The sequence below is a fragment of the Hordeum vulgare genome, chromosome 4H (genome assembly GCF_904849725.1).
Source record: "Hordeum vulgare subsp. vulgare chromosome 4H, MorexV3_pseudomolecules_assembly, whole genome shotgun sequence".
Taxonomy (NCBI): Eukaryota; Viridiplantae; Streptophyta; class Magnoliopsida; order Poales; family Poaceae; genus Hordeum; species Hordeum vulgare.
This window is the reverse complement of record NC_058521.1, coordinates 175,192,303-175,215,633: the sequence shown is the minus strand read 5'-3', so window position 1 is coordinate 175,215,633 and position 23,331 is coordinate 175,192,303.

The following is a 23,331-nucleotide window of genomic DNA, read 5'->3' as shown; positions in this document are numbered from 1 at the left end:
GCCCACACACACACATGCATGAACACATACACACAAATATGTGTGCCCACACACACACACTACAGGAGGTGCATGAAGAGGGGCTAGGCCCTCTTGCACATGTGCATGTGCAACCATATGCACACACCCACACACTTTCACATGTGTGCACAACTCACTCATGTGCACACACACACACAACCACACACCATACACACACTCATACACACTCCACCTACACACACTAGTGCATACACAAGCACTTGCACACACCTATATATGCTATCCTAGGCAGCAAATAATACACACCAAAACTCTACCTAAAAGACAAACTATCATGCTTGCTGCCCAAGAAAAGAAATAGGGAAAAAATGAACAAGGGTAACCCAGGTCCCTTGCTCCACAACACCACATGACTACCACTCGGCTACTGCCATGTGCTTGACAGATAAGGGGAAGGGGGCTACTTAACCCCTTTTGCCAAGCAACTACCAGCAACGAAAAACAGGAATAAAAAGGGGGCTTGGCGGGGTATCAAACCCACAACACCACATCACTACCACTCGGCTACTGCCATGTGCTTGACAGATAAGGGGAAGGGGGCTGGTTAACCCCTTCTGCCAAGCAACTACCAGCAACGAAAAACAAGAATAAAAAGGGGGCTTGGCGGGGTAACAAACCCACAACCTCAGGGTCGATGCGCAAGCGTTCTGCCAGCCGGGCTAGATGGGGTGATCTGCTCTGCTAAGGGATCCACACCAACAACAGAAAAAGGCAGTGCCTTCTCTGTTAAACAGAGAAGCGCCGACGACGACTACCGGACGAACACGGGGAGGCTGTTGCGGCGAACTGCCACTATCTGCGCTGCTACCACACCGCATGCACGCACTGAAGTTGCTGCCGATAGATACTGAACTGCGTGCTGGTGAACCTGCAACTACTCTTGGTGTTACCACTACAGACGCACCGCATGCACGAGCAGGTCGTCGGCGGACATGGCTACCAACGGCGGGGCCTCGGCTACAGAGGGGAAAACGGAAGAGAAGGGAACCACGCGTCACCTAGGGTGCCGAGGAGAGGGAGACGCCATGGAGGAAGAAGGCCCGACGACGAGGTGCTGCAGGGAGAGGCCACCTGAGTTGACGAAGACGGCGGCCGTCGTGGACGTCGTGGAAGAAGACCCTGCTCCCGCTCTGAGCGAAAATGGAACCCCTCCTGGGTCCTCTTCCTCCCGTCAGCTTCGGGGAGGAGGCGAGGTCGAGGCTACGCCGGCGTCGAGCTCGGGCCGGAGCTCTCCATGGCGATGGGGACGCTCTGCTATGTTCCTCGCGGCGCTAGAGGGAGAAGAGGATGGGAAAATGGAACCCTAGACGCAGGGGGGCACCGGCTGCTTATATGACCTCGGGAGGCATGCTCGGAGCCACCAGATCAAAGGGGGAGGAAGATCAGTGGTGGAGGTGGCGTCGTACACAGTGACGACAGCGAGGTGGAAGAAGAGGGTCGCCGGGTGGGCCTGGCTCAGAAGAAAAGGAGGCGGCCCAGGGAGAGAAAAGGAAGCCAACTCCTATCTAGCGCATGACAGGAAAAAAACAAGGATTTTTCCTATTTTAATTAAACCAAGCAGAAAGCAAAAAGCCCAGTGCTCCACAGTGTTTGGAAAAATAAACTAAAGCACACAGGGCATAAGGGAATTATGCCCTATTTGTTAAAAATAAAAACCAGATTTTTAGAGCAAGTAATTGAAATGCAAAATCAGAAAACCTATGTTGTTTTTGTATTTAAACTCCCATTCATTGAAGTTTTAAAAAACCCAAAACAGTACCCCTCATCCACAAGGTAAAACTACAAAATGAACAACATTTTTAAAACAGATTTTGAGCAAGTTAAACATGAGCTCAAATAAATAAAGAAGAAGGAGTTTTTGAAACCTAGTTGAAAGCAACAATGTTTTGAAGACATCACCACATCAAACACAACACACTCCACTCATGAAGGATCAAGCAACAACATCGACACAATGGAAATGACATGGATGCAATGAACGCCATGATGCAAAGGTGATGACACAAAACTAAGCCACATGAAATGATAACTCCATAGCATTGACATCATGGTCCAAAATAGGAAAAGGTTTCAAAATATGGCAAGGGTTACATCTTGGGCATTACAGGTGATCATCTGTGCAAATTTTCAGCCCTTTTGAAAGAACAAAAATAACACTTGTAGTTCAAAGGGCTTTTCTGGACATAATTACAAAATATGAAGTGGCACTCACACACTGGTCTAGATGGAGCTGAAACTTGGAGGAGATAAATTATTTAGGCATGTGAGGATGCTGTATAAATTTCATGCCATCTTTATAAGCCAAAGTGGCACTTCTTTCACACAGTATCCTACTGGACAGAAACTTAGGAGAATTACTCAGAATAATTGGATATATAAAATGAGCTCAAAATTGGTTTATCAAGGTTTTATTGATAGGATAATGTCTTGGTAAAATTTCAGAATTTATGGAGCAACATAAAATATAGTTGCTTCACAATCCAAAATAATAACCAAAGACAAAGATTTGATGCTATGGTCACATGGTTCAAGGAGTGGTGCTCAAATTTGGTGGAGAGTCATTATTTGAGCATATTGAGATGATGGCAAAGTTTCAACTCATTTGAACACTCCTAGCTAGCACTTGCTTCACAAAGATTCTTCTGGATCAGAAACTTTGAAAATTTGCCAAGAAATATTTACTAGCTAAATTGAGTTGAATTTTGGCATGAGGCAATGATATGTATAGGAAAAAGTGCCCACAAATTTTGAGAGCACGCAAGCAAATATAAAGGGTACTTGCTTCACAACTTGACAGATAGGGTAGAATCAGAAAAGGAATTTTTCAGGAATATTTTTGAACATGGCAAAGAAAGAATTTGTCATATCTGAGGAAGATATGACCCAATAGATTTATGAGAATTATTCGGGAATTTTTGGAGAGATAGAAATTGGGGTTGCTTCACAACCCAAGGCAAACAGGATTATTCTTTTAATAGAAAAAGGAATATTCCCATGGAAAAAGAATATTGGGATAGGCTCAAGATGGAAATGGCTAGGTCATGGGATGGTTTGAAGGTTGGCAAGCCACTAGGAAAAAGAAATCAAGGGTGATCCCTTTAGGTTTCAAAACTATTAAGCCACAGAAAAGCAAAACCAGACCAAAATCAAAAGAAAAAGAAATGGGCAAAATTCAGGGTGTTACACTCGCTTCCTCTCCTTCTTTGGTATGTGAGTAACGTATATCATATTCACGGTTTTGACCTCTGGGGGGTACTGTTTCTCGCCACAGTGTTTGGACCACGGGGCTCGTCGTCGTCTTTGCTTCGTGGGCCCTTGCCCTGTTCCTCGGCTGCTAGTTTGCTAGCCTATTTAACACCCAATAATTACGGTTGGTGTGGGTGGCGGGCTTGTCTTGGGTGCCATGGATCTGGTAGGGCCTTTCCATAATTTTATCTAATGGCTGCCGAACACGAAAATCTACACAGGGACAAAGATGTCCCCGGTACAGATTCTGTTGCTAATGATGAGGCGAGCCATCGATCCTTCTTACGACCCTACATCGAAGGTATCAATGAAAGCACCAATGTCGGTGTCAAAACCGCTTGATATCGAGTAGGGGGTCCGAACTGTGGATCTAGGGTCGATGGTTAACAAGAGAGGAAGAAGATATTGTTTTACCCAGGTTTGGGCCCTCTTGATGGAGGTAAAACCCTATGTCTTGCTCTTTTTGGTATTGATGGAATAGTACAGAGTACAGAGTTTATCTACTACGAGATTGGATGTTGTGGTCTAAACCCTAATCATAATGAGCTTAATATGTGCTACTAACTATGGACGCTTGGCTTATATAGATGCCAGGGGTACTAGGGTTACACTAGGTCGGTTACAACAAAGAAGGAATATGTCAATTACTATGTTGTTTTGCATCATACACCAAGTCTTCGGAAGAGTCCATCCTGATCCCGATATAGTGGCGACTGATCAGGCCCGGGAGTCCAACCCATGAGAATAAGTAGACGGCCCAAGGACCCCCTAGTCCCCGACTCCCTCAAGGAGCCTCTAAGTTTTCTTATTCATCCATACATGTTAATAAAGTAAGATGCATTTCTCCAATTTTTTCATCAGTTCAACTATATTTTTTTGGACGCGTCCAAGATTCTCCATATTGTCCATTGGACTAGCTTTCACTTTTATTTAAAAAAATCCCTTATTAATTAATAGCACCACATCGCTAATTTACACAGGATACCATAAATTTATATACGTCCCCAAATAGATATGGACAAGCCTTTGCGGAAATAAATAAACAAAGGATGAGATGTGACTTTAATCGAGCGGTGATAAACTTGTGCAGTAAGTGAGAGACACGGAAAAGAAAGAATGAACATTGTTGGGGCTTAGTATCTCCCGTTGATATACGTCGGCGAGATGTTTGACTTTAGAGTGAAGCGGGGACAAGCTGTGGACAATGACATGAGGATGTGTTATAGGTCGTGACAAAGGATCCAGTGCTAAACATGCCCTAAGTTAGTGATGCTTAAACTGGAAATCATAGTTTGGCTAATATATCAAACAAAAGATATGGCATGTGAAATTTTAAATACATGAATTTTCCCATTGCAACACATAAACCTTTTTACTAGTATGCACTAATGTGATGTCTTAGTTATGATTAATAAAGTTGGACCCATATAAGTGCCATACGTGTGGCACAAACATGGCAACTCCAAACATTTCCTATAACAAATTTAGTAACACGTGGATGACAAGCATGACAACCTCCTTTTCGGATGGCAAGTTTATTCTTTGTTTTTTGATTTTTTGGATGATAACTTTAGTTGTAAAAACGTCGGGGCTGGACTGATTCGCGCCATACGTGTGAAACTTATTACTTGGGATATAGTTAGCCAAGCTATTCCCTAAACATTATATTTATTAGGACGCGACCAGGGAGCACACATGTGCTCCCTAGCATTTCGGAGCACACACCTAAAAAGGTAAGTTTCTGTCCTAATGCTATGATGCAAAAATCATTCCAAAAAATAAAGAATCTTGTCCCATGTGCAATGATTTTATGTGCTCATTTTATTAAAGTCATAACTTTTAAATGGGGCATTAAAATTAAGATCATTTTTCACCATTAGATTCTTGGTGACGAGCTCTTCAAAATTAGATCCCATATAGATAAGTTTTGATAGACTTTTTTTTCCTTTGAGCAACTTTGGTGCCATAAAGAGGCAACTTTTTTACTGATGGTGATATGTACCTAGGGTAGGGTCATAGGCCTGACCTACATGTACTACCCAAGGGCACTACATTGAAGACTTAAAGATTACAAGGAAGGCTCCGACTGACTCGCCATGGTGCACGGGTCACTCGGTAGAACATCCACTTAGAGACTTTCTCCCTTCACTCGACGGAAGCCTTTCACTCGAAAGAACTAGAAGCCAGTCGACCGCAGAAGATCAGAAGCCACTCCAGGGAGGCCAACGAGCAGGCATTCGACTAGTCGTCATAAGTAACATTTATTACGTATGTTATCAGTAACGTATGCCTTTATATCCACTAATCGAACCCTTGGTTGCCTGGTCTTGATGAGGGGTAGCGCACTCCATATAAGACTCCCCTCCCCTCTGGCATAAGGGTTCGCAGCCCCTGTAACACACATATTTCACATGACAAGAGCTCCTGAGCACTGAGACGTAGGGATGTTACCTCCACGAGAGAGGCCTGAACTCATACATCGTGTGTACAAACTCACCATAGCTAGGACTCTGCCCTCTCCTTATGTACCCCTCACCTCTACTGTGAGGCTCGTTCCCACGACAGTTGGCGCCCACTGTGGGGCAAGCATCTAAGCAAATTCTTGTGATTTTCTTCTTCGTCATGTCTTCCGGCGGCAGTTTGCTCTTGGGCCACAAGATCCTCTCGGCGCGCTCACCTTCATTGCCGATGAGTCGGCATGGCTTCAGGAGGCGCCTCTAGACATTGAGGCGCTCCCGATCCGCGGGGCGATGCACTTCCATGCAAGTTCCTGCGGCGTTCTTCTTCGACAGCCGTCGACTTTGGTGTCAATTGCTCTCCCCGTTGTTCTTCACCACAAGCGATCCGGTCGCTCGTGACTCCAATGGTGGCTGAGGCATGTGGCGGCTCGCCAAGCATCGTCTCCACAATTTGCGGCTATTGAGCCCGCCAAATCACTTCCTGGCACGTTAGACTCGGCCTCAGATTAGTCTGACGTCCCTTTCGAGTGCGAGAGTTGCGATCCCACGGCTGAGGTCTTCATGGCGGGTTCCCAACAAAGTCCGCCTAGTTTCGGCCGCGGCAGACGCGAGCTTGGAGGACCATCGAGTGAGAATGCCTCCAACGTCCTCCAGTTTCCGGTCGACGTCAACAACATTTGTTTCCGGGTGGACCTCAAAACAACATCAAGGTATTCCGTACTCCAGTTCTGAATATTGCAGCCGCCGCTAAGATAGCAAATTCCATTCAGCCGTCAAATTCAGAGGCTGGCAGAGGTTTGGAGCAGATTCGTACATTGCTTCAGGCAGTGCAATAGAAAAATTCGGTTGTTTCTCAGTCACGCAATAGATTTCACAGGAATTCACCCAAGGCACACATAGTTCGGTCAGTTTATGAGGATTAGTACAGAGATCAGGGGCGAAATAAGTATGCTCCCCGTTATAACCGTGATGACCGTCGTTGAGCGCATTCTCCCCCACGAAGTGGTTCGTATGTGCCCCGGCACTACGATGATAGGCGCCCGATTGGTGATGAGCATGATCCTAGATTTGATGCGAGGAATGTCCTCCTTCACAGGCGGATTGACAGGGGCAGGGCTCACATGGATGGTTATGACACAGATCATTCGAGTGGAAGGGGCGCCGTTGTCTCTAGCCCCGAGTGTTTCAGCGGAGCAATTCGATCCGCTCATATTCCCCCCAACTTCAGGTTGGTGGCTGGCATAAGCAAGTTTACGGGAGAATCAAAGACTGAAACATGGCTGGATGATTATCGAGTGGAAGTGCAGATCGGTGGAGGAAACGACAATGTTGCCATGAAGCATTTGTCTCTGATATTGGATGGTTCGGCCCGGGCGTGGCTGAATCAGTTGGCCCCTTGTAGCATCTATTGTTGGGAGGACCTTGTTTCGAGTGTTCATCAAAACTTTCGAGGGCACGTGCAAACGTCCTGCTGGTTTATCTAAGCTACATCATTGTGTGCAGAAGCCAAATGAAACTCTGAGAGATTACATCCAACGTTGGACCACCCTCCATCACACGGTGGAAAACGTTTCTGAGCATCAAGCCATCTGCGCCTTCAGGGCTGGTGTCAGGTACAGGGAACTTTATCTAAAGTTTGGTCGAACATGATACATGTCCTTGAGCAAGATGATGGAGATTGCTACTCGGTACACCAATGACGAAGAGGTGGACCGCCTTTGCAGCGGTAAAGAAAAGGCAGTCGACAATGGTGGTGGCGGTGCAAATTCCAATCGAAAGCAGAAGCACGAAGTTGATGGTTCTATTCAGGAAGAAGCAGCCGCTCTGGCGGCACAGGGAAATAATATGGGGAAGCCCAAAGGGCAATTTCCCTCCAAGAAGTCGAAGAATCAGTTGAGAACATATGTCCTAGATTTGTCGTGTGCAATCCACACGAAGGAAGATGAAGTGGGCAATTTGATATTGCCCAAGTATACCACTCGGCAATTCAGATTGTTGATTCAACAGTTCAAGGAAGCTCAGTCAAGTGAGAAAGCTCCTAAAAAGGAGGATGATGAAGATAAAGATGATTTTCCAGAAGTCAATGCCACTTTGATGATGTGGAGAGCAAAATTCAATTGAAGGTTATAAACAGAGAGGTCAACGTGGTTGTTCCCACCACCCCCACGTACCTCAAGTGGTCTCAGACCCCCATATCATTTGACCAGTCAGACCACCCAGCTCACGTCGCTACACCTTGTCGACAAGCTTTGGTGGTAGATCCTGTTGTGGGAGGCACTCGTCTCCGCAAGGTTCTGACGGATGGAGGAAGTGGGTTGAACATTTTGTATGTGGATACCCTCAAGGGGATGGGCATTTCGATGCCTTGACCCAGGGAGAGCAATATGCAATTCCATGGAGTCATTCCTGGGAAAAAGGCCAAGTCACTCAGCTAGATAGCGTTGGACGTGGTGTTCGGCACTGACAAGAATTTTCGTAAGGAGAAGTTAATGTTTGAAGTTGTGGACTTCCAGAGCGCATATCATGCCATCCTTGGTCGTCGAGCTTATGCCCGTTTCATGGCCCACCCATGTTAGGTGTATCTCAAGATGAAGATGCCTAGTCCAAAGGGTGTGATCGCAGTCACAAGGAATCGACAGAGGGTTGAGGAGTGCTTACAACAAGGCTCCAAGATCACCGACCACCAGATGGTTGTGGTTGAGTTGGAAGAATACTCGAAGAACACCGATCCTTTCGATGTGATGCGCTCCAAGAAGCCCGCTTCTGAGTCTGCTTTTCAGTCGGCGGGTGACATAAAGAAAGTGAACATTCACCCGACATATCCCCAACGCTTCCCTGACTAACATCACCGCGACACTCGATGGCAAATAGGAAGTCACGCTCATCTAGTTCCTCCGTGAGAACTGGGACATCTTTGCATGGAAACCGTTTGATATGCCTGGTGTACCTAGGAAACTGGCTAAGCACCAACTGAGAGTTGACCCGAAGACCAAGCCCATCAAAGAGCATTTGCGTCGGTCGGCGGCGGAGAAACAGAAAGCAATCGGCGAGGAAGTGGCTCGACTCTTGGAGGCTAAGTTCATTCGCGTGGTTTACCACTCCGAGTGGCTCACGAACGTCGCCATGGTCTCCAAGAAAGATAAGTCACTCCACATGTGTGTTGATTTTAAACATATCAATTGGGTCTGTCCGAAAGATCACTTTCAGCTCCCCCACATCGATCAGACTGTCGACTTGGATGTGGAATGCGAGCGTTTATCTTTTCTTGATGCATACTCTGGTTACCATCAGATCCGTCTATTTGGTCCATGCCTTTCGGGTGTTTCTGCTATATCACCATGCCTTTTAGTTTGAAAAATGCTGGCTCTACTTTCATGCGTATGATTCAGAAATGCTTGCTTGATCAAATCAGTCAGAATGTCAAGGCTTATATGGATGATATTGTAGTCAAGTCTCGCAAAGGTTCTGACCTGTTGACTGACTTGCAGAAACATTCGCCAATCTGAGGAAATATGATATCAAGTTGAATCCGGATAAGTGCACTTTTGGAGTTCCTGGTGGAAAGTTACTCGGTTTCCTCATTTCCGAACAGGGGATTGACGTCAACCCCGAGAAGATCGGTGCCATCGTCTGAATGGAAAGCCCTGAGCCTGTGCACGATGTCCAGAAGCTCACAGGCTCCCTGACGGTGTTGAGTGGGTTTATTTTTCGCCTCGGGGAGAAGGCATTGCCTTTCTACCGACTCATGAAGAAATCTGATGTGTTCGAGTGGACTCCCGAGGCAGAAGCAGCATTTGTCGAGCTAAAATCCCTGCTTTCCACCTAGCAGGTGATTGCTGCTCCACACAACAAAGAACCCCTGCTCCTATACATTGCAGCTACTAATCAAGTCGCCAGCACAGTTCTAATTATCGAACGAGAAGAAGAGGGTGAGGCTTACAAAGTCCAACGTCTAGTCTACTATATTTCTGAAGTGCTGATTCCTTCGAAGAAAATGTACCCTCATTATCAGAAGCTCATCTATGGTATATATTTATCAGCAAAGAAGGTGGCACACTACTTTCAAGATCATTCAGTCTTAGTCTTCACTGATGCTCCATTGTCTGAGATCCTCAACAACCAAGACGCGGCTAGTCGAGTGGCCAAATGGGCCATCGAACTCCTATACTTCTATATTAAATTTGAAGCAAAGAAGGCAATCAAGTCTCAAGCGCTTACTGATTTCATGGCTGAGTGGGTAGAATAGCAGCAGCCAACTCAAATTCACTCGACACACTCGACCATGTTCTTTGATGGATCTAAAATGTTGAATGGGTCTGGTGCTAGCGTGGTATTGGTATCTCCAAAGGGTGTCAAGCTCATCTATGTCCTCCAGATTCACTTTGATATCTCCAATAACGAAGCTGAACAAGGCACTCCTCTACGAATTACATATGGCTATCTCACTCGATGTCCGGCGCGTGATGGTATACGGTGATTCGGGTTTGGTGGTCAATCAAGTGATGAAGGAGTGGGATGTCAGGAACCCTGCCATGACTGGGTATTGATACGTCCATTTTGCATCATGTTTTCATGTTGATATTTATCGCTTCTTGGGCTATTATTTCACTTCACGGTACTATTCTTATGCCTTTTCTCTCTTATTTTGCAAGGTTTTGCATGAAGAGGGAGAATGCCGGTAACTGGAATTCTGGCCTGAAAGTAGAGCAAAGTTGAGATACCTATTCTGCGCAACTCCAAATGCCGTAAAAATCAACGAGGAATTTTTTTCCCAATTTATCAAAAATACTAGGTCGAAGAAGTGCCAGAGGGGCACCACGGGGTGCCCACAAGCATGCACGGCGCGGCCACCCCCCCCCCCCAGGCCGTGCCATGGGGGCTTGTGGGCATCCCATTGGCCCACTTGCCCCCTCTTTTTCTATATGAAGGGTTTCGTCCAGGAAAAAATCAGAGAGGAGCTTTTTCGTGGTTTCACCGCCGCCACGAGGCGGAACTTGAGCAGAACCAATCTAGAGCTCCGGGAGGACGATCCTGCCGGGAAAACTTCAATCCCGGAGGCGTCGACATCGTCATCACCAACACTCCTCTCATCGGAGGGGACTCATCACCATCAACATCTTCATCAGCACCATCTCATCTCCAAACCTTAGTTCATCACTTGTGACCAATCTCCGTCTCGCGACTCCGATTGGTACTTGTAAGGTTGCTAGTAGTGTTGATTACTCTTTGTAGTTGATGCAAGTTGGATTATTTGGTGGAAGAGTTTATGTTCAGATCCTTGATGCTACTCATTACCTCTCTGGTCATGAATATGATTATGCTTTGTGAGTAGTTACTTTTGTTCCTGAGGACATGGGATAAGTAATGCTAATAGTAGTCATGTGAATTTGGTATTTGTTCGGTAATTTGATATGTTGTATGTTGTTTTTCCTCTAGTGGTGTTATGTGAACGTCGACTACATAACACTTCACCATTATTTGGGCCTAGAGGAAGGCATTGGGAAGTAGTAAGTAGATGATGGGTTGCTAGAGTGACAGAAGCTTAAACCCTAGTTTATGTGTTGCTTCGTAAGGGGCTGATTTGGATCCACTAGCTTAATGCTATGGTTAGACTTTGTCTTAATTCTTCTTTCGTAGTTGCGGATGCTTGCGAGAGGGGTTAATCATAAGTGGGATGCTTGTCCAAGTAAGGGCAGTACCCAAGCGCCGGTCCACCCACATATCAAACTATCAAAGTAACGAACGTGAATCATATGAACATGATGAAACTAGCATGATAGAAATTCCCGTGTGTCTTCGGGAGCATTTTTCCTCCTATAAGACTTTGTCCAGGCTTGTCCCTTGCTACAAAAGGGATTGGTCCACTTTGCTTCACCGTTGCTACTTCTGTTACTTGTTGCTTGCTACGAATCATCTCACTACACAATCACTTGTTACCGACAATTTCAGTGCCTACAGATTTTACCTTGCTGAAAACCACTTGCCAGATCCTTCTGCTCCTTGTTGGGTTCGACACTCTTACTTATAGAAAGGACTACGATTGATCCCCTATACTTGTGGGTCATCAAGACTCTTTTCTGGCGCCATTGCCGGGGAGTGAAGCGCCTTTGGTAAGTGGAACTTGGTAAGGAAACATTCGTATAGTGTGCTGAAATTTATTGTCACCTGTCACTATGGATACTAATCCTTTGAGGGGCTTGTTCAGGGTATCTTCACCTCGAACGGAAGCACAAAGAGTTGCTCCTCAACCTGCTGCACCTACTGAAAGTATTTTCTTTGAATTTCCTTCGGGTATGCTTGAGAAACTGCTGGCTAATCCTTTTACAGGAGATGGAACATCACATCCAGACTTGCATCTGATCTATGTAGATGAAGTTTGTGGTTTATTTAAGCTTGCAGGTGTGCCCGAGGATGAGGTCAATAAGAAGGTCTTTCCTTTATCTTTGAAGGATAATGCGTTGACATGGTATAGGCTATGTGATGATACTGGATCATGGGACTACAATCAGTTGAAATTGGAATTTTATCAAAAGTTTTATCCTATGCATTTAGTACATTGTGATCGGAATTATATTTATAATTTTTGGCCTCGTGACAGAGAAAGCATCGCTCAAGCTTGGGGGAGGCTTAAACCAATGCTATATTCATGCCCCAATCATGAGCTCTCGAGAGAAATTATCATTCAGAACTTCTATGCTAGGCTTTCTCATGATGATCGCACCATGCTTGACACTTCTTGTACTGGTTCTTTTATGAAGAGAGATATTGACTTCAAGTGGAATTTATTGGAGAGAATTAAACGCAACTCTTAAGATTGGGAGCTTGAAGAAGGTAAGGAGTCAGGTATGAATTTCACATTTGATTGCGTTAAATCCTTTGTTGAGACAAATACCTTTAGTGACTTTAGCGCTAAGTATGGACTTTGAAAGGACGTGGATGTCGCCTAGAGGGGGGGTGAATAGGCGCTTTAAAATAATTAAGGTTTAGGCTTGAACAAATGCGGAATAAAACTAACGTTTAATATGTCAAGCACAAAACCTACAAACAACTAGGCTCACCTATGTGCACCAACAACTTATGCTAAGCAAGATAAACAACTAAGTGATAGCAAGATATATTACAATAAACAATATGTCTATCACAAAGTAAAGTGCATAAGTAAAGGGTTCGGGTAAGAGATAACCGAGGCACGGGGAGACGATGATGTATCCCGAAGTTCACACCCTTGCGGATGCTAATCTCCGTTAGAGCGTTGAGGAGGCACAATGCTCCCCAAGATGCCACTAAGGCCACCGTAATCTCCTCACGCCCTCGCACAATGCAAGATGTCGTGATTCCACTAAGGGACCCTTGAGGGCGGTCACCGAACCCGTACAAATGGCAAACCTTGGGGGCGGTTACCGAACCCGTACACGTGGCAACCCTTGGGGGCAGTTACCGGTACCCATACAAATTGCTCGGGGCAATCTCCACAACCTAATTGGAGACCCCGACGCTTGCCCGGAGCTGCACACCACAATGATTGAGCTCCGAGACACCACCAAGCTTCTAGGACGCCAAAGCATCCACGAAGAACAATATCAAGGGTACTAAGTACCAAAGGTAGTAAGCTTCTCAACTTCTCACTTCCACGTATCACCGTGGATAACTCAAACCGATGCAACTAATGCAATGGCAAGAACACACGAAGTGGTCAAGTCCCTCACACTCAAATCCCTCCACAACAACAAAAGCTATGGAGAAATATGAGAGTAAGAACAAGGAGCTCACAAAGAACTCCAAGATCAAGATCCAAGGGGTTCCCCTCACATAGAGGAGAAAGCGATTGGTGGAGATGTGGATCTAGATCTCCTCTCTCTTTTCCCTCAAGAACAAGCAAGAATCATTGGAAGGATAGAGAGTAATCAAGCTCTAAGAATGTCAACAATGGAGGTAGAACAAGAGCTCAACGGATGGATGAGACCAAGGGGGAAGAAGACCCCCTTTATATAGTGGGGGAAGGAATCAGACCGTTACCCCCACTTTCTGCCCGAGCTCCAGCGGTACTACCGCTGGCTGCAGCGGTACTACCGCTGGCACTCCAGCGGTACTACCGCCAGCTAGCGGTACTACCGCTAGCTGCAGCGGTACTACCGCTGGCACTCCAGCGGTACTACCGCTGGGCCCCTGGTAGTGCAACAGCACTACCACCGCCAAGAAAGTCTTCGCAAAAAGGTCCGTCCACGAACAACCGCTAGGCAGGCGGTACTAAGCTCCTGGAGCGGTACTACCGCTGACCAGGGGCGGTACTACCGCCAGTCAGCGGTACTACCGCTAGGGCCAGCGGTACTACCGCCAACTCCAGCGGTACTACCGCTAGGTCCAGCGGTACTACCACTCGCCACTGAAACAGCCATAACTTTCGCATACGAGCTCCGAATCGAGCAAACCCAAGCTTGTTGGATTCAGGACGACAAGGGCTATCCAAACAGCGGTTATGAAAATGCCAAAGATATAGAGATGTGAGTCCTCTATGAATGAAGAACCGGCAAAAACTCCAACATCGAAAACATCATAGTAGATGCATATGGACTCCGTTTTCGATGAACTTGAGCTTGTCACGAAGATGACCATAAGCTCTAAAACTCACAAAGAGAAACACCAAACAAGAACCAAGAAGTATGATGCAAGGATGCAAATGGTTTGAGCTCTCAACGAATGATACGATCAAGCTACTCACTTGAGAGCCCCCCTTGATAGTACATCAATCTATCCTAAACAGAAAACCTATCAAGGGCAAACCTATACCTTGCACCTCGTCCTCTTGAGCTAGATGATGATGATCTTGGCTTCCTCAAGATGGACCACCTTTCTTGATTGTGTTGGCTTGATGAAGACTAGTTGATTGCTCCCCCATACTCACTATGGGTGAGCCACTCTTCAGCATATCTTCACAAGTCCATTGCCACCATGGACGGCAAGCTTCAAGCATGATATCTTCGTGCTGATCCACTTGCACTTGCAAATCGCAATCTTGATGACTATCACAACTTGACGTCATACTTCATGGGTTGTATGAGATCTTCCCTTTGACGCAAGCCCATGGAAACACACCTAACCCCCACATAGAACTCTCACGAAGACCATGGGTTAGTACACAAATACGTAATGGACAATGCTTACCATACCATGGGATCACTTGATCCCTCTCGGTACATCTTGTACGCTTTGTGTGTTGATCATCTTGATTTGCTCTTTGTCTGAGATCTTGATCAACCATGTGTCTCTATGACCATTCTTTGGATAATACCTTGAATACCATCTTGGTCATCGACGTCATACTTCATGGGTTGTATGAGATCTTCCCTTTGACGCAAGCCCATGGAAACACACCTAACCCCCACATAGAACTCTCACGAAGACCATGGGTTAGTACACAAATACGTAATGGACAATGCTTACCATACCATGGGATCACTTGATCCCTCTCGGTACATCTTGTACGCTTTGTGTGTTGATCATCTTGATTTGCTCTTTGTCTGAGATCTTGATCAACCATGTGTCTCTATGACCATTCTTTGGATAATACCTTGAATACCATCTTGGTCATCATATAAACTCCTTGAACCCAACAGATGGACTTCAAGAAGTGCCTATGGACAAATCCTATAAATGTAACTTAAGGCAACCATTAGTCCATAGGAATTGTCATCAATTACCAAAACCACATATGGAGATATATGCTCTAACAGACTTGACTCTGAGATAGTAGCTTCATTGTGTGAATCCTTTGCTGCTCATATTGATCTCCCCAAAGAGAAGTGGTTTAAATATCAGCCTCCTTTAGAAGTCAATGTAGTTAAACCCACTCCAGTTGAAGAGAAAGTCATTGCCTATAATGATCCTGTGGTTCCCAGTGCTTACATTGAGAAACCACCTTTCCCTGTTAGGATAAAGGATCATTCTAAAACTTCAACTGTGATACGTAGAGGCTATATTAGAACACCTACACCCCCTGAGCAAATTAGAGTTGAACCTAGCATTGCTATTATCAAAGATCTTCTGTCTGATGATGTTGAGGGACATAATATTCACTTCTGTGAAGATGCTGCTACAATTGCTAAACCTCGTGCTAGAGACAAACATAGGCATGTTGTTGGAACACATGTTGTTTCTGTTAAGATAGGAGATCATTGTTATCATGGTTTACGTGACGTGGGTGCTAGTGTTAGTGCAATACCTCAATCCTTATACGATGAAATCAAAGACGAGATTGCACCTGTTGAGATAGAGCCTATTGATATCACTATTCAGCTTGCCAATAGAGATACTATCTGCCCTGTGGGAATTGTTAGGGATGTTGAAGTCTTGTGTGGTAAAACGAAGTATCCTGCTGATTTCCTCGTTCTTGCTACCGCTCAAGATAGCTTTTGTCCCATCATATTTGGCAGACCCTTCCTCAATATTGTCAATGCTCATATTGACTGTGAGAAGCAAACTGTCACTGTTGGCTTTGAAGGTGTGTCACACGAGTTCAATTTCTCCAAGTTTGGTACACAACCTCATGAAAAAGAGTTGCCCAGTAAGGATGAGACTATTGCCTTAGCTTCTATTGTCGTGCCTCCTACTGATCCCTTAGAGAAATACTTGCTTGAGCATGAAAATGATATGCATACGGATGAAAGGGATGAGATAGATAGAGTTGTCTTAGAACAATATCCTATTCTTAAGAATAACTTGCCTCTTGAACTGCTTGGGGATCCACCCCCACCAAAGGGTGATCCTGTGTTCGAGCTTAAACAGTTGCCTGATACTCTTAAGTATGCTTATCTTGATGAAAAAGAGATATATCCTGTCATAATTAGTGCTAGCCTCTCAGAGCATGAAGAAAAGAAGTTACTAAAAACTCTGAGGAAGCACCGTGCTGCTATTGGATATACTCTTGATGATCTTAAGGGCATTAGTCCTACTCTATGCCAGCACAAGATTAAAATCGATCCTGATTTCAAACCAGTTGTTGATCATCAAAGGATATTGAATCCTAAGATGAAAGAAGTAGTGAGAAAAGAAATACTAAAGCTCCTCGAAGCGGGTATTATCTATCCAGTTGCTCATAGCGATTGGGTGAGTCTGGTGCATTGCGTCCCTAAGAAGGGAGGCATTATCGTTGTCCCTAATGATAAGGATGAATTGATCCCACAGAGGATTATTACTATCTATAGGATGGTTATAGATTTTAGGAAACTGAATAAAGCCACTAGGAAAGATCATTACCCTTTGTCGTTTATCGACCAAATGCTAGAAAGGCTGTCCAAACGCACACACTTCTGCTTTCTAGACGGTTATTCTGGTTTCTCCCAAATACCAGTTGCACAATCTGATAAGGAGAAAACCACTTTCACCTGCCCTTTCGGTACCTTTGCTTATAGACGTATGCCTTTTGGCTTGTGTAATGCACCTGCCACCTTTCAAAGATGTATGATGGCTATATTCTTTGACTTTTGTGAAAAGATTGTCGAGGTTTTCATGGATGACTTTTCCGTTTACGGGTCTTCTTTTGATGATTGCCTCAGCAACCTTGATCGAGTCTTGCAGAGATGTAAAGACACCAATCTTGTCTTGAATTGGGAGAAGTGCCACTTTGTGGTTAATGAAGGCATCGTCTTAGGACATAAAATTTCTGAAAGAGGTATTGAAGTCGATAAGGCTAAGCTTGATGCAATCGAGAAAATGACATACCCCACAGATATCAAAGGTATAAGAAGTTTCCTTGGTCATGCTGGTTTCTATAGAAGGTTCATTAAAGACTTCTCTAAGATTTCTAGGCCTCTTACCAATCTCTTGCAAAAGGATATTCCTTTTGTTTTTGACGATGATTGTGAGGAAGCCTTCGAAATACTTAAGAGGGCTTTGATAACTGCACCTATTGTTCAACCACCTGATTGGAACTTGCCTTTTGAAATCATGTGTGATGCTAGTGATTATGCTGTTGGTGCTGTTCTAGGGAAAAGTGTCGATAAGAAGTTGAATGTTATTCACTACGCTAGTAAAACTCTAGACAGTGCCCAGAGAAACTATGCTACTACGGAGAAGGAGTTTTTAGCAGTCATGTTTGCATGTGAAAAGTTCAGGTCTTACATGGTTGATTCCAAAGTCACTATTCACACTGATCACGTTGCTATTAAGTACCTCATGGAGAAGAAGGACGTTAAACCTAGACTTATCAGATGGGTTCTCTTGCTACAAGAATTTGATTTGCACGTTGTTGACAGAAAGGGTGCTGATAACCCAGTAGCAGATAACTTGTCTAGGTTGGAGAACGTTCTTGATGACCCACAACCTATTGATGATAGCTTTCCTGGTGAGCAATTGAATGTCATCAATGATTCACGTAGTGCATCGTGGTATGCTGATTATGCAAACTATATCGTTGCCAAATATATACCACCTAGTTTCACGAACCAGCAAAAGAAGAAATTCTTCTTTGACTTGAGACACTACTTTTGGGATGATCCTCACCTTTATAAGGAAGGAGTAGATGGTGTTATTAGACGTTGTGTACTGAACATGAACAGGGACAGATCCTACAGAAGTGTCACTCTGAGGCCTACGGAGGACACCATGCGGGAGATAGAACCGCACACAAGGTATTGCAATCAGGTTTCTATTGGCCCACTCTCTTCAAGGATGCCCGTAAGTTTGCCTTGTCTTGTGACGAATGTCAAAGAATAGGTAATATTAGCAAATGTCAGGAAATGCCTATGAACTATTCACTTGTCATTGAACCATTTGATGTTTGGGGCTTTGATTATATGGGACCTTTTCCAAAATCCAATGGGTATACTCACATCCTAGTTGATGTTGATTATGTCACTAAGTGGGTAGAAGCTATCCCCACTAGTAGTGCTGATCACAACACCTCTATCAGGATGCTCAAAGAAGTTATCTTCCCTAGATTTGGAGTCCCTAGATATCTAATGACCGACGGTGGTTCACACTTCATTCATGGTGCTTTCCATAAAACGCTTGCTAAGTACGATGTCAACCATAGAATTGCGTCGCCCTACCACCCTCACTCCAATGGTCAAGTAGAGCTAAGTAATAGAGAGATTAAACTGATTCTGCAAAAGACTTTCAACAGGTCTAGAAATAATTGGTCTAAGAAGCTCGATGATGCACCGTGGGCTTATAGAACTGCCTATAAGAATCCCATGGGCATGTGTCCGTACAAAATGGTGTATGGAAAAGCATGTCATTTACCTCTTGAGCTAGAGCATAAAGCTTATTGGGCAATCAAAGAGCTCAACTTTGATTTCGAACTTGCCGGTGAGAAGAGGTTATTTGACATTAGTTCGCTTGATGAGTGGAGAACTCAGGCATATGAGAATGCCAAGTTGTTCAAAGAGAAGGTTAAGAGGTGGCATGATAAGAGGATACAAAAGTGTGAGTTCAATGTAGGTGATTATGTCTTGCTATATAACTCTCGTTTAAGATTCTTTGCAGACAATCTTCTCTCTAAGTGGGAAGGTCCCTATGTTGTTGAGGAAGTATATCGTTCCGGTGCTATCAAGATCAACAACACGGAAGGTAATTGTCCGAGAGTGGTAAATGGGCAGAGAATCAAGCATTATATCTCAGGTACTCCCATTAATGTTGAAAGCAATATCATCAATACCATAACTCCGGAAGAATACCTAAGGGATATTTATCGGCCTCTTCCAGACTCCGAAAACGAAGAGGTATGTGATTCGGTAAGAAAATAGAGTCCAAAACTTTTTCCAGTAGGAAATTTTCTCCGTTTTGGAATATTTGAAAATATACAAAAATTGGAAATAGTCCCGAAAGTGCGCGAGGAGGCGACAAGCCTGCACGGTGCGGGCCCACCCCCTGGCCGCGCCGTGAGGGCTTGTGGCCACCTCTTGCGCCTCCCGGACTCTGTTTTCGTGCGGGGTACTCCTTCTGGTCTGAAAAAAATCATTATATATACCCCTGTTTGGTATGTCCCCTGCATCAGGCAGATTTCCTCTGTTTTTCGTTTCGAACCTGTTTTCTGCCGCAGATTTAGAGCAAGATGTCGTCCCAGGAATCTATGGGGGAGAACAATCTCCGTCAAGTCTATGAAGAAGTACATGCTGATCTGAAAAGGATGGAGGTCATGGAGGCTAAGGAAAGGCTACCTAAAGAAACCAAGGGCAAAGCTAAGGAGAATGATCAGGCACGGGATGAAGTGCAATCTGTGCTCAACAAGGAAGAAGTTGAAGAAGTGGATTTCCTCCAACCCTACATCCACCTACTGTCTCCATCTTTGATTGAACTCTTGAGGTTTTGTGAAACAACTTGTGCTCGCAATACTTGTCTCACTCGTGAAGTTGTTTTGCTGGAAAAACATATCGCAGATCTCCAAGGTATAAATCAAAGATTAATAGCCCTCTTGGAGTCAAAGACTGCAACAACTTCACCATCACAACCAAAGGAAGACAACTGAGCATTGGTATGGGCAATCCCCTTGGCTTGTGCCAAGCTTGGGGGAGTTGCCCCGGTATCGTATCACCATCACATCTTTTGCCTTTACCTTTGTTTTAGTTTTCCTTTTCAGTTTTCTTTTTCTCTAGTAGATTAAAAGTCTTAGTGTTTTAGTCTTGAGTTTTGCTTTGTGTCACCCCCAATGTATTCGAGATCGTGAGCCATATAATAAAGAATGTCTTAGTTGAAGGGCTTTGCCTCTTGCCTTGATCAAAAGAGTGAGAATAGAACAAAAGCATGAAAGATCATGTAGTGATCTTATGGGAAGTGATGGCTTCACATATAAAAAGAATGAGGATTGAAACTTGTTGAGGGTAGGCAAACGTAGACCTTGGTCATGGTTGCAATTAATAGGAAGTGATAAAGAAGGAGAGGTTCACATATAAATATATCATCTCTAACACCATCTATGATTGTGAACACTCACTAAACTATTACATGCCTAGAAGTAGATGTTGGACAAGGAATACAACATAATGAATTGTGTTTGCTTGGCTCCGAACAATGTTATATGATTAGAGATCCCTTAGCATGTGACGATTGCTTCCACCTCACATTAGCCAAACCTCCCGCACTAAGTAGAGATACTACTTGTGCATCCATAAACCTTCAAACCAGTTTTGCCATGAGTGTCCACCATACCTACCTATGGATTGAATAAGATCCCTCAAGTAAGTTGTCATCGGTGCAAGCAATAAAAATTGCTCTCTAATATGTATGATCTATTAGTGTGTGGAAAATAAGCTTTGTACGAACCTGTGATGAGGAAGACATAAAAGCGACAGACTGCATAATAAAGTTCTTTATCACAGGAGGCAACATAAAGTGGCGTTCCTCCGCACTAAGAGGACACGCATCCAAACCTCAAAAGCGCATGACAACCTCTGCTTCCCTCTGCGAAGGGCCTATCTGTTGGAAATATGCCCTAGAGGCAATAATAAATTAGTTATTATTATATTTCTTTGTTCATGATAATCGTTTATTATCCATGCTATAATTGTATTGATTGGAAACACAATACTTGTGTGGATACATAGACAAAACACTGCCCCTAGTAAGCATTTGTTGACTAGCTCGTTGATCAAAGATGGTCAAGGTTTCCTGACCATAGGCAAGTATTGTCACTTGATAACGGTATCACATCATTAGGAGAATCATGTGATGGACTAGACCCAAACTAATAGACGTAGCATGTTGATCGTGTCATTTTGTTGCTACTGTTTTCTGCGTGTCAAGTATTGATTCCTATGACCATGAGATCATATAACTCTAACACCGGAGGAATGCTTTGTGTGTATCAAACGTTGCAACGTAACTGGGTGACTATAAAGATGCTCTACAGGTATCTCCGAAGGTGTTCGTTGAGTTAGTATGGATCGAGACTGGGATTTGTCACTCCATGTGACGGAGAGGTATCTCGGGGCCCACTCGGTAATACAACATCACACACAAGCCTTGCAAGCAAGGTGACTTAGTGTAAGTCACGGGATCTTGTATTACGGAACAAGTAAAGAGACTTGTCGGTAAACGAGATTGAAATAGGTATGCGGATACTGACGATCGAATCTCGGGAAAGTAACATACCGAAGGACAAAGGGAATGACATACGGGATTATATGAATCCTTGGCACTGAGGTTCAAATGATAACATCTTCGTAGAATATGTAGGATCCAAATGGGCATCCAGGTCCCGCTATTGGATATTGACCGAGGAGTCCCTCGGGTCATGTCTACATAGTTCTCGAACCCGCAGGGTCTGCACACTTAAGGTTCGACGTTGTTTTATGCGTATTTGAGTTATATGGTTGGTTACCGAATGTTGTTCGGGTTCCCGGATGAGATCACGGACGTCATGAGGGTTTCCGGAGTGGTCCGGAGACGAAGATTGATATATAGGATGACCTCATTTGATTACCAGAGGGTTTTCGGAGTTACCGGGAATGTACCCGGAATGACGAATGGGTTCCGGATGTTCACCGGGGGGGCAAGCCCACCCGGGGAAAGCCCATAGGCCTTAGGGGTGCCACACCAGCCCTTAGTGGGCTGGTGGGACAGCCCAAGAAGCCCTATGCACGGGAGAAAGAAAAATCAAAGAGAAAAGAAAAAAAGGGGAAGTGGAAAAGTGGAGAAGGACTCCACCTTCCAATCCTAGTTGGACTAGGATTGGAAGTGGAGGACTCTCCCCCTTGCTTCGGCCGAACCCCTTGGGGCTCCTTGAGCCCCAAGGCAAGGCCCCTCCCCTCCCACCTATATATACGGAGGTTTTAGGGCTGATTTGAGACAACTTTTGCCACGGCAGCCCGACCACATACCTCCACGGTTTTTCCTCTAGATCGTATTTCTGCGGAGCTCGGGCGGAGCCCTGCTGAGATAGATCATCACCAACCTCTGGAGCGCCGTCACGCTGCCGGAGAACTCATCTACCTCTCCGTATCTCTTGCTGGATCAAGAAGGCCGAGACCATCGTCCAGATATACGTGTGTTGAACGCAGAGGTGCCGTCTATTCGGCACTAGATCGGAACGGATCGTGAGATGGATCGCAAGATGGATGGTTCGTGGGACGGATTGCGGGACGGATCGCGGGATGGATCGCGGGACGGTTCGTGGGATGGTTCGCGGGGCGGATCGAGGTACGTGAGGACGTTCCACTACATCAACCGCGTTTCTTAGCGCTTCTGCTGTGCGATCTACAAGGGTACGTAGATCAGAAATCTCCTCTCGTAGATGAACATCACCATGATAGGTATTGCGTGTGCGTAGGAAATTTTTTGTTTCCCATGCACGTTCCCCAACACTATCTTGTACCTTTACTTTTTGCCCTTGAAAGAGTCATGGTGATCTTCACCAATTCCTTATTTTGCCTTTGTCTTGGGTACCGTCACATGTTTGGGGAAGATCTATATTCATACGTCAACTTGGAGGTAAGTATTCATGAATTATTATTGTTGACATTACCCTTGAGGTAAGCAGTTGGGCGGCAAAAATAAACTATAAGCCCCTATCTTTCTCTGTGTCCAGCTGAAACTTTGATCTCATGAATACCACGTGAGTTGTAGCAATTGTAGAGAATGAAAGAATGAT